The sequence below is a fragment of the Mesoplodon densirostris genome, chromosome 1 (genome assembly GCF_025265405.1).
Source record: "Mesoplodon densirostris isolate mMesDen1 chromosome 1, mMesDen1 primary haplotype, whole genome shotgun sequence".
NCBI classification, from domain to species: Eukaryota; Metazoa; Chordata; class Mammalia; order Artiodactyla; family Ziphiidae; genus Mesoplodon; species Mesoplodon densirostris.
Window position 1 is genome coordinate 123,013,114 of NC_082661.1, and position 13,139 is coordinate 123,026,252.

General features: G+C 42.0%; 1 long non-coding RNA gene across 1 annotated transcript in view; it reads right to left on the reverse strand.

The window, feature by feature from the left end:
• Positions 1-1,087: 1,087 nt before the first annotated feature.
• The window catches only part of LOC132484177 (uncharacterized), a 219,692-nt gene continuing 207,640 nt past the window's right edge, over positions 1,088-13,139 (reverse strand). Inside the window, exon 6 of the long non-coding RNA XR_009531163.1 lies at positions 1,088-1,151. This is a non-coding gene — a long non-coding RNA (uncharacterized LOC132484177). The remainder of the gene's footprint in view (positions 1,152-13,139) is intronic.

The window sequence follows — 13,139 nt, forward strand, 5'->3', positions numbered from 1 at the left end:
TTTAACTTCACCTTTCATCTACTGCTAAAAGCTCTTTCATTTTGTTTCCTTCTATTCAGGATCCTTTTTCTCCCATAATAGCTTTCTATGATTTTCCCTTTTCCCTGGCTGTTAACCAAGTTGTTCACTGAATATTCCTCCAAGTTTTTGTACTAGCTGTACAGTATAGTAGTGGGGATAGTGGAAGTGCTAGTAGGAAATAATAAATAGTAAATTGTAATAATAATAGAACAATAGCTGCTGTAGTGGAAATAGTTTGTTTTTGCCTTCTTAACATCCATTCCTCCTTCTGAAAACAGCTCTGCCGTTTCCTTTTGGAGAATTGACTTCTCTTACTCTCAGCCTACATGGTCACACGACCTAGGCTTGGCCAACTGGAGCTGTCTATCCACCCTTTGGCCCCAGTGACTAACTCACTGCTGGACATGTGATCCAAACAGGCCAATGAAACCCCATTCCAGGGACTTCAGGAGACTCTTGGAATCTCTTTTTCCTGTGGTTGCTCAGGAAGGAGGATGTCTAAGCATCCACCCTGCCATCTCACGGGGGACAGTCTGCCTGAGGGTGAAATCAATCAGAGGAATACAGAGAAAACCCAGAGTGAGGACCTTGGATAAACTCCTAGATCCAGATTGGGCTTCTATCACTTAAACTAGAAGAATCCTGACCAATACAGGATATAGTATTTATTGAGCATTGCTTGTGTATCAGGCACAGAGATAAATGCTTTTACTAGCTGTTCTCTCATTTAAGCCACACAACAGGCCTGTGTTTGTTCTTATTGTACAGATGAGGAAACAGAGATTTAAACAGGCTAAGTAACTTGTCTGAGGTCATACAGCTGGTTAGGAACACCAAAACCTCTGAACTGATAATATTGATAAGGCTGATTTTAGCAAGATAGGCCTGTGACATCAACTCAGAGAAACACCCAGATTGGAGGGCTGCTGTTACCTAGGCACTGAGGCACTAAATTGAAAGCATCAATTTATGCACATTGGGGCTTAGAGTCTTTATCAAGCTGATCTTGTCAGAACTGACCACAGATGAAATGAAAGCCAGACAAAATTCTACTCACTTGACCATGGGGCTGGTTAGATCCTGGGATTCTCTACAGGGAACAGGAGTGAGGACAGTCAGTTCCAAGGCCTCTGTGAAGAGACAGTATGTATGTCAGGCTATGTGTGTTATAGTTACTTATAGTTACTTAAGAATTAAGGAGCCTCCTGAAAAGGGTCTTGGGATAGCCCCACATGGGGTTAAGTAGGTGGTGAGAGGATGCAGTAGTGGTCGACCCCAGAGCCCATTCCAGCCAGCACTTGTGTTTGCAACTGATTTGTCATGGTCTGGCCCAGAACGAGGTGAAGTCATTGTGGCTGAAGGTAAAAAATGATCCAAGCATGCTCCAGGCTGAGGCTTGTTTGCCCCCCCAATCCATTCCTTGCCCTTCCCCTGCCCTTCTATGCTTCTCAGGGGGACTGACCCCTGCAGGTTATCTTTCCCAGGCCCATATGTTAGTTGGCTTCTGCCTGGGTGCAGTCAATGGTAGGCACTGGTGAGGTACTGGCAGGGGGAACAAGGGTAAGTTAGGGTGTTTCTCTCCCTCATTCCCTGCCTCAGACTCATTCTCTGGCAACAGCTGCATCTCCTCCACAGCTCCAGCGCCAAGACAGACCCACCTTGGTTCCACTTGTGCCTCCTAACCCTTGCCCATGGACCTATGGAAAGGCCGCCTTACTCCCTCCAGCCTGGGGGCTGGTAGAGGCTTCCTGCTAGCACTATCCTATCCTCTGCTGGTGTCTCAGCTCCTCCATCACCTGTAACCAATTCCCTGTTTTAAATGCCTGTAGTGTTTCCTGTTTTCCTGGTTAGCCAAATGTCCAAAATACAACTACCTCCTGAGGACAGTGACCCTGCATTTGTGTACCCTCATGTAAATAGTATGTGCTTAAAAATAAGTTGGTTGCTTAGGTGGTTGGTTTGGACTCTCTTGCCAGCCTAACCCATCATTTGTACCTTCTGCTTTCACAGGACTGCTGTGCAGAATCAAAGATCCCATTTCTAGGCCTCATTTTAATGGGCTGGCTGGTCCCTTCGACTTCCTACTTACTCCTTTACAGGCTGCTAGGAGCTGAGCAACAGGAGTCTTTCCTGAAAACCTTTTCCGTCTTCTCAGTAATCATATTAAATATCTGATTTTGTGTGGGCTGGTCAGAGAAAACATACTTCCCTTTTCACTAAAGACAAGGCATCACAGCATGACTCGCTGCAATTTTTTTTTATTTTTAATTTAAGAAACAAGTCTGATTTCCTTTGAAAACAGTGGTTAATGGACTTAGCATACTAATTCCCATTTAATGCAGCAAACTTCAAGAGTAGGCTTTCATCTGAGCGCAGGTAAATCACAGAATTCTTATACCATGGTATTGAAAAACTCCCATAATTAAATAAAAACCATTTCTTTTAAGCCATTCTACAAAGTAAAGTCAACCTGAATTCCTTGTTTGTACCTGAAAGAGTCTGGAAATTTATCTTCAGCTGCAGCTTATAAATGCCTACCCTTGCTTCCAGAATGCCACATTTCTGATACAAATCTTTCTTGTTGGTTTGTTTGACCATCCCCTGCCTCAGGAAGAAACCTAGAAGGTCCTGCATGGGCAAGTACGGTCAATGGTGCAGCTGACTGGAGCTGACTGAGCCGATAGTGCCGTTCTGGTACAGTGTTTTGTTGGCTATATCATCTGCAATGGGGTTGGCCAGAGTGGGAGGACTTGGGAGTATCCACAGGAAGTGGATATTTCCTGACCAGCTCATCCCTTGCTGACTCTCCAGCATTTTCTTGTCTACAACTAAAACGTTTTGCCTTGTATGTTCCTAAGGCCTCTTGAGACAGTGGGCATTTTTTTCTTTCATTTTTCAACTTGTGCCAAATGTGTCAGGAGTTAAGTCCATAATGCATAGATCTTGGCCCCAGATCTTTTAAGGATGTGGCCTCTTTGTCTCTGGCTTCATAGCAATCAAATGTATCTGCAAATCTGACCCTTTAAGAAATTTTGGCTCAGTGCTTCTGTAGAATTGAGAACGCTGTTAAGAGGAGACTGAGAAGATAGGCCTGACAAACTCTCCCTCTCCAGTGACCCCAATAAGAATAAAAGAGAGTGTAAGCCATCTGGATTGGCTGTCCAAGAAGAGGACTACGATGAAGCACTCTCAGTCTCTTCCTTAGTACCCAGCACCGGCTTTCACTTCACCTCAGGCTAGGTCCTAGACTAAGCAGGGCCACCACATCTGGCCAAAGAGGTCAACTCCACAAGGCGTCATCCTCATAAACTCTGAAGTTATGCAGTATGCAATCTGCCCAACTGTTCATGGTGGCCCTATTGTGGGAGTGAGGCTTCCCTGGTTTCTCTTGCTACACCTAGACCTAGACCTAGAAGGTCTGCTTTTAGCCCCAACTCTCTCTCTGTATAAACTATTCCTGTGAGGCCTCAGTTTCTTTGCCTTAAAAAAGATGGGCAATCCCTACCTCAGAAAGCTTTTATGAGACTGAATGAGCTAGCAATAAGAGACTTAACATTACTTGGGAAAAGTCCTTCCCAAAGACAGTATAGCATTATTTTCAAGTTGGCACTAACAAAACAACTCTCTGGGAATGAAAATTTTACCCATATGAGCTAAACTAACTTATTCCATGTGCTGGGACAACCATGGAAATTAGCAAGGTCTAATGTGCTCAGGGTCCCCAAGAAGTGAGGTTGACTTCAAATCAACCATGCTTTTGGAAAGTTATGGATCGTAGGTGGCCTTGAATTATTATTACCCCTTTGTACTGATATGATTCTTGAGTTGACTGAAACTTTCATTAGTGTTAGAGTCAGCCTCATTAGGAAATGCTGTAGGCTATAAGAAAAGGTTGTCTTCAAGTACCAGATGGGTTCAGAGAGCAGGGATGGAGAAGCAATGCAAAGAAAAGGAAGTTCACGGGACCAGTGATAGTTTCTTGGGGAGGAGTAACTGGATTGGCTTTGAAGGGAAGATTCTGAGAGCTTAGAAGCAGATAAGACAAACATGAGGGATTGCACGGCAGAGTAAAAGTTTGGTCTGTTAGTGGGATAAACAGTTGATTGGAATGGAGACCATGCATTTGGGGAGTGAAAGATTCTGGTTAGTGGGGTGGAGTCATCACAGACCACAGAGGGCTAGGAAAGAACGATGGGGCCTGCTTGGCGCTCAGACACCACTGAGTGTGTACTTTCCACAGTCATCAAACCAAGTATGCAGAGAAGAGCCTGTTCCTTCACCTAGAGAATCTTAAAACTTTTTTTTTCTGCATGGTCTGGTGCTTCTCTCTCTCTCTAATTTCCCATGTGGGGACACACACTGCTTTGTCAAATAAACAGTCCCTTCCTCAAGGGGTGTTCAGACTGGAACTTGTTTTCAAAAATGTGTTTGTCTCCCAGCAAAAAAAAAAAAAAAAAAAAATTGACCATCCTAAAACTGCCATCCTTCAACTTAGAAACCAAAGCAAGTTAGTGCAAAGTATCTGTCATTGATAATTCACACTGACACCAAAGTTTGGTTTCTTTAAAAGTTCAAGTTCTTAAACTCTCTTTTCAAGTGGCGTTGAACATTTAGTTAGAACACAGACCTCCCTGAGGTGGGTGGTTTTTTCTGATGCAGCACCTGTCTCAGGAACACACCAGTGCAACCTCAGCAGCATGGACTTCATAGCGGCCGTGGACCAGCCCTCAAAGGGCGAGACCACTACATCTTTCCAAAGTTGCCTCCTCAGTATTGGTCATGTATGGAGTATGAGTTTCAGCCAAAACTTTGTTGGTTGCAAGGAGAGGAAACTCAACCAAGCTTATATAAAAGTTGTAAAGATATTGAGATGCCACTGAATAAATTTCAGCCAGTCCTCAATGGAACTGAACTTGAAACTGGGAGCCACCAGGGAGAAGGTAGCTTCTCTGTCTCTCTGGAGCAGCACAATCCCTCACCTGCTTTCCTCTGTGTTTGCTTCATTCTTTACCCCTCAACATACTTGATTCTCATTGCTCACAGCAGTTACGTTCTCTAAAATGGACACAAACATCGAATTAGCAAATAGCGAACCATTACTCCTACGGGAAATACAGGATTAGGTTGCTGCAAGCCTCTGGTCACAACACTTTTGCCAACCGATCAATCCATAACTTAGCTTTATTTGTATTTCTGTTTTAAGGCACCTTATTGTTGATTCATTAACACTGAACTCACAACCAACAGCACTACAGCCTGAAGGAAGCTTATCTAATACGTGTATTTTCTCTGGAAGGACCATCACAGCCTTCTTGAGCTTAGAAATGCTAGACAGCACTTTAGGACTACACTACACCTGGGGGTCATTTTAAACCGTGAAGTCACCAACAAAAAGTATAAAAATGTGAAAAACGTGGTACTAAAGAAACCGTGGAAAGGACACTTGTTTATAGCACGAGAGCTGAAACAAGAAGGCAGAGTACCTCCTTGTTCGACCTCAGCTGAGAATGTGGCGTTGGATGACTCAGATTTTTCACCATTTTGCTCATGTCTGCAAATGACTGCAAAAGCACCTCAAGTACTGACTTGGGGGGTTACAAATAAATGTTAGCAAGTAAGCAAATGCACAAATAGAGAACAAGCGGATGATAAAGAGCGACGGACTGCAGCCTCTTCTCTTGGCTCAGGGTTTCTGCTTCCCCATACCTTCAGCTTTCTCTGTGGCTTTCATGCCCCAACCTCCAGCTTCAACCCTGACCTACATGGTCTTTCCACTGTTCCCATGGCTAAATGTCTCAGTCGCTTCACGTCTCCTTGCCAAATCCCCTCAGAAAGAATCTGTGTGCCCTAGCCTTGCTTTTGAATTAGTTTCATTTGGCTTCATTAGTTTCATCTGTGGCCCAAGCATCTCTTGTACCGGCAGGGGTAGTGCATGTGTTTTAAGGAAGTCATACGGTACAGACTCCTTCAGGCCCGCGCGTGGGGCATATTAACCTGTCACTGGCAAAGCCCACTGGGGTGCCCAGAGCGGGGTGAGGGCGTGAGCGGTGCAAGGGTGCGGAGTGGGGAATAAGATGGAATCTAGGTGGTAAGAGAAGGTCTAACCTCTTTTGTGCCTTGTCTAGTTTCACTTGCCTATAGGGTGCTGCGTTGCAGAAGCCTTGCCCCTGGCGCTTCAGACCGGAGTTCCTAGCGCGGACAAAACGCTGTGCTGACACCTCAGCTCCGTGACCAGGCTTGTGGAGAAGCGCTGCGCTGGTGACTCAATTCAAGATGGCGGCGGCGGTGGGCCGTGCGCAGAGACCGCTGTGCCCCGCGCTTAAGGCTGCAGGGCCGTGAGCAGCTCGCCTGGGCCCACTGCAAGAACTTCGCCCCCTCCCTGCTGACGAGACCCCTGTAAAGCAGCCCCGCCCACAGCCTGTGGGGAGGGCGTGGACTCTAGAACACCTGCTCGCGCCTCTCCATCTTTGATCAAAGAACAAAACTTTCCTTTGCTTCTGAACAGAACTTGGTCTCCTTCTGTTGGCACGAGTGACACGGGGCAGGAGGACCCTTGCTGGGGCCTGACTCGAAAGGGTAAGTAGCAAAAACAAAAAGAGAAGAAGGAGATAAAGTGGCTACTTTCCCCGTATATTTTAACCTCAAGAGTACCAGGAAACATCCCTTTTCCCTTTCTTTCTGAATTTTCCCCAAATTCTTACTGATGTCTAAAATTTCCTTCACAAGGACAAGGACTGTCCTTTTGTGGTTGGAGATAGGTCTTAAAGTGCAAAAATACAGTGGAAGTGTTAAGGAAAATAACGTTGATTCTCACAAAGGTATAAGTGGCTAATAAGTCATTTTTCTGAAATCAGGAATTGCAGAAGATAGGAGAGGAAGATGCACTTTGGAACAGAAAGCAGCACAGAAAGGGTAAGCAGAGAGCTCTCAGGGGAAGTGGCACCCGGATCCCAATTTTACCTGGGCCCGAATTTGCTTGCTTGTTTGTCTTGTTTTTGTCTTCTTGCCCCAACCCCCCAAGAGTGTCTCAGTGAGGGGGAAACCCCTGCAGCATCTAGTGGTCCATTACTATGCCTGTAGGAAGCTTTGAATGAAACCCCAGAGCAGTCAGGTCCGAACTTTTCCAAACATCACCAGCTATCTCAGCAAAAACTTCAAACTCACATGGAGCTAGACAGAGATTCAGTTAACGGACTCTGCCTCTTTAAATGCAATTTAGCAACTATCTTTCTCCTTTCATTTGAGCTTTCTCTTATAATCTTATTCCAACTCCATTGTATCAAAGTACTTCTTCTAAACAAACACAAATAAACCTAATAACAGATCTCTTTCAAGGATGCCAAAAGACTAAACATTTTCTCTCTCTCATGACTCCAGAAAAGGAGGAAGGGAGAACAGCAAGATAGAGAAATCACCCTCATGGAGGCAAGGAGATAGGAAGTTAAAGCTACACAAATAAAAATGGCACATGGATGGTCCTGGCTGGAAGAGAGGGCAAGCCATGGGGAGGTGAGGTGACTGGAGTTCAGGGAGGTGGGTCAGACTCAAAGGGATGGAGGCAGGGGAGTCTGGTGAACGATTCCTATTCTACCGGGTAGTTGTTTAACTGTAGCCTTTGCTAAGAAGAATGATATAGGAGAACCAATGTCAAAGAAAATTTATTCCTAGAGAAGTGGGGAAGTTCAGGCTATGACTTCAAGAACTGGAGAGATTTGGAAGCCACTACAACTGAGAATTAACCGAGGTTTAAAATCCAGTGCCTGACAACAGGCCAGGCTGAGAAGGGCTCATAACATTATAAAAAGGTCTCATAGACTTTAGGGCTAGAACAACGATAATGGAAAAACCTGTTTCCTGGTATCGGTCAGTATTTGGGATTGCTTTACCCAATGTAAGTGACAGGACATTAATGTCAGAAAAGCATATGCCTTCTTCCTACAACACATCATGCGTCCCCACCAAAAACTTTTCTTCCCTATTCTCCTGGTGTCATATCCTGGTATCCTAAAAGGGTGGGAGGGGGGGAGATTATATAACTGTCTGAAATATTACAGAACATAAAACAATAAATAAGCTATGTAAATTGTGAAACATGAGTCTGGACTCTCTTTGTTCTGCATCTTTATAACTGCATTTAAAAAATTACATTTTTTCCTTTCATGATAAAAATCTAAAACAAAACAAAATTTAAAAAAAAAAAAACCTCTAAGTGCCCTCTCACAGAGAAACCTAGTTTATCACATCAGATTATGCCTTGGCAACTGCTATTGAAATAATAGGCAACATTTTTGAGAGTCTGTTGTGTGTCAGGCACTCAAAACCACCTACTTCTACACCTATTTTAAAGATGAGGAAAACGAAAATAGAGAGGTTAAGTGACTTATCCGTGGTCACCCAATTACTAATTGTCAGAGCCAAGACTCGAACTTAGGGCTACTTCTGTCCAAAGTCCATGATCTTACCCATTACTTCATACCATCTCCCCAGTCTTCCCTAAGAGCAGGATTCTCAAGAGACCAACAAAAGCAAGCCTGAGGTTGGCTACGTGCCCCACAACCGGCTGCCACTCATGTTACAAATGGAAACTTCCTGCTACAAATCTCCAGGCGTTACCAGTATCTTTCTTCTGCTCACATCCTGATGACTGAAGAACAGACTTTGAAGCTCCTAGGCGCAATCTACAACCTACTCTTGATAAGGAAAGAGAGATATTAAAATATAAAATAGCAGCAGGTCTTAGGGGAGAGTATTTGTACTCACATTGACTCTATTAAAAAATCTATCTCTAAGAATACGTTTGGAGCAAAAAGAATGAAGCCAAAACTTTGAGATATAGATGACTAAACAGGCTAAAACTAATCCTGAAACTAAGGATTTAAAAATATTAGGGGAGGGGCTTCCCTGGTGGCGCAGTGGTTGAGAGTCCACCTGCTGATGCAGGGGGCACGGGTTCATGCCCCAGTCCGGGAGGATCCCACATGCCGCAGAGGGGTTGGGCCCGTGGGCCATGGCCGCTGAGCCTGCACTTCCGGAGCCTGTGCTCCGCAGCGGGAGAGGCCACAGCAGTGAGAGGCCCACGTACCACAACAAACAAACAAACAAAAAACAAACAAACAAACAAAAATTAGGGGAGAAGAGATCTTTCGAGCCTGCAGATAAGAGTTAAGTTTTAGGGATAAATATTTTGTTTAAATCAGACCTGGGATAAGTGATGGAGATACAGTGACAAAAAGACAAAGTCTGTGCCCCTTAGGAGATTACAGGTTGATTAGAGAAGGAGCACAAGAATATAGAAGGTCAGCTATGAAGTTTGATTGAAAATAAACATTTTTGGTTAAAAGATAAAATGATATAATGATTTCAATAGATTCAGAAAAAAACATTCAGCCAAAAAAAATCTGCTATTCATTATTAACGAAAAAGAAATAACTCTCAGGAAATAGGAATAAAAAAAAACTTCCTTTAGGACTTCCCTGGTGGCACAGTGGTTAAGAATCCACCTGCCAATGCAGGGGACACAGGTTTGAGCCCTGGTCTGGGAAGATCCCACATACCGCAGAGCAACTAAAAGCCTGTGCGCCACAACTACTGAGCCTGCACTCTAGAGCCTGCGAGCCACAACTACTGAGCCCGCATGCCTACAGCTCCTGTGTGCCTAGAGCCCGTGCTCCACAACAAGAGAAGCCACCGCAATGAGAAGCTCATGCACTGCAATGAAGATAGCCCCCGCTCTAGAGAAAGCCCGCGTGCAGCAACAAAGACCCAATGCAGCCATAAATAAATAAATAAATAAATAAATAAATAAATAAATAAATAAATGTGACATTAAGCCTGCTACTTAAAAAAAAAAAATAAGAAACTTCCTTCATTTGAGAAAGGATATCTACTAAATCCATCCAAAATCATATTTAATTCTGAAATTTTATATACACCCTTATTTAGTTTAGGAATAAAACAAGAATGTCTACTACCACAACTACTATTCAACATTGACTTGGCAGTCTTTACCAATATAAGAAAATAAGAAAAGAAGCTATGAAATAAGATATAAGACTGCAAAGGAAGAGATTGTCATTATTTATATTGATAGTTTATTGCAAAAAGCTGAAAGAATCAATGTACAAACTTTCATAAATAACAAAAGAGTTTAGCAGGGCAGCTGAGTACAAAAGCGAAACAGGAAAATCTAGTAATAATATTTGGCAACTGTATAGCACTTCATGCATTTCAAAGCACTCAGACATGTTCTCATTTACAGAAGATTTCCAAAACCTTGTGTTTGATGTATCATCATCATCATTATCAGCAGAAGAAGCTGCATCATTCCATTTGACAAATGTGTAACTGAGGCAGAGAGATTGTATTTTTCCCTTTTTTAAAACTGAGAAGTAATTTATATGTGATAATATTCACACATTTTGATGTTATAGTTCTATGAGTTTTGATGAACATATAGTTACATAAGAACTACCACAATCAAGTTAGAGACTAGATCCATTACCCAATTCTGATGCTCATTTGTAGTCAAGCTCTCTCCTCATGCCTGGCCCCTGATACTCACTGATCTCTTTTCAATCCTATAGTCTTTCCTCCCTCCCTCCCTCCCTTCCTTCCTTCCTTTCCTTCCTTCCTTCCTTCCATTTTAACTTTAACCTTTATATAAATGAAATCATACAATATGTAGCCTTTTACATCTGATTTCTATCACTTAGCATAGTACATTTGAGATTCATCCTTGTGGTTGCATGTTAACAATAGTTCCCTTTTATTACTGAGTAGTAAGTATTTCACTGAGTAGGTACCCCAGAGCTTGTTTATCTATTCACCCATTGAAGGATATTTGAGTGTTTCCAATTTTTGGTGATTATGAACAAAGTCACTTAAACATTTGTATCCAGGTTTTTATGTGAACATAACTTTCCATTTCTCTTAAGTAAATGCCTAGGAGGGGGATAATTGGGTCAAATGCTAAGAGTATGTTTATCTTTATAAAAAAAACTGCCAAACTGTTTTCCAAATTGGCTGTATCATTCTGCATTCCCACCAAAAATGTGTGAGAGTTCCAGTTGCTCTGCATCTTTGTCAACACTTGGTATTGTCAAATAGTTTTAACTTTAGCCATTCTAATAGGTGTGTAGTAGTATCTCATTATGGTTTTAATTTCCACTTTCCTAATGGCTAAGGATGTGGAGCACCTTTTCGTGTGCTTACTTGCCATATGTATATCTTGTTTAGTAAAGAAAGAAGAGATGGTGGGAAAATATCTGTTCAATTTTTTTGCCCCTTTTAAAAAAGTGGATTGTTTTCTTAATGAATCATAAGAGTTCTTTCTATATTCTGTATACAAGGCCTTTATCAGATATGTGCTTTACAAATATTTCTCCCAGTCTGTGGCTTGTGTTTTCATTTTGTTAAGTGTCTTTTGTAGAGCAGAAGCTTTTGATTTTGACGAAGTTCAATTTGTGATTTTTTTCTTTCATGAACTGTGCTTTTTGATGCTGCATTTAAGAACTCAGTGTCTAATGTCACGAAGATTTTCTCCTAAGAATTTATAGCTGGTTCCTGATGAAACCAGTCCTAAAAATTAGATTCTCAGTGCCTTCACTCATTATTCTGTTTTACCACATCATGATCATATAAGGAAAGTTTCGTAGATTAAGAAATAAAAGAATAATTACAATGTGGCTTTTGAACATATAGACAGGGCTATGTCATTTAGCAATTAATTTTTCTCTAAATTTCTCATATATGTTGCTTTGCCTCAACTACTCAAGTGAATTTCTTGAGAGTAAGGACCAGGGTCTGTAATGACTACCATGCCCAGCACTTTGGGCCCAATGGGAGACACACAAACATATTATGTACCCAGTGATGCTGCAGAATTCATTCACTGACTGAAGGTAACATTCTGGACCCTTCTCACTCTGCTAACCCAGAGGTCAAATCAGTCCGTCAGCTGGATAGGGCACTAGACTAGAGTCACCCTACTCTCTGGATGGGGCCACCCTCTGAGTGACTGCATAGAGGAGTTAGCACCTCTTAGATGACACTAAGCACCCAGTAGTCACAGGCCCTCAAATCAACTTATTCGTTGTAGCAAAAGACAAACAAAAACAGGTTTATTAATAACTTGAAGAATTTGAGACACTGGAAAGGAAAACAACAGAAATTGTGAGGAATCTGATAAATAGACCAAGCCTGCTAGAAACAAAAGTAGGTAAATAAGAGTTTCCATGTAAGTATTATGGGAAAATGGCCAAATTGAAAGTTCAATAAATTGTCCTAAAAGTATTCCAGGAGTCACTGTCATAACTTGGATTAGAACTCAAAACTCCTCATTCTGAGCCTGATGACAAATCACCAGAGCCAGGAACATCTGCTCTGGGGCTGACAAATCCTTCCATGATGTAATTTCTCAGAAAGTGAGCTCCAACATTACACTCCTTTGGTGCTGTTGGATTGTTATCTCACTCAGCAAAGAAAAGGTGAGTTAATATTATCTTCAGTTTCAGTTAGAGAGTGGAAACAAAAGGCAAATAGAGTAATAATGGTATGTGTGACTAGGGAGAGGGAGTGGGTAGAATGAAGGCCCATATTCCTCTTGAGAAGCATAATATATCACAAAAATCAACTAGATAAAACAGAATAAAGCAAACTCCTCCATTAAAAAAATTAAATCCTGGGAGAAGGCAGAATTGGGAAGCTTATTAACAATGGCTTTTTCGATTTAAAACGGCCTTGTATTTCATCAATGAGAAAGTATGGTTTCAAAAATGTTTCGAAGAGCAGGGTTTACTGAGAAAGGATTTCTAAATAAACATACACTTGTAAGAATACAGACTTTCTAAAAAGATAGACACCTTGTAAGGTAAAATTTAAGGTACTTCATAGTTGACATTCTATTATTACTAAAATTGTTATGGTTTGCCGTGTGAAAATAAAATTTCAAACCAAGTGGAATTAGAACCATCGTGTTGACACATCCAGGAAGGAAATGAGAACTAGGCAGTCAACCTTCTGGGTGCTACTATTAGGATGAAATTGTTTTGTAGTTTAAAAATGACTAAAGATCATCAATTTTATATGGTTCAACCTAATTCTGAACCACAGTTCAATTC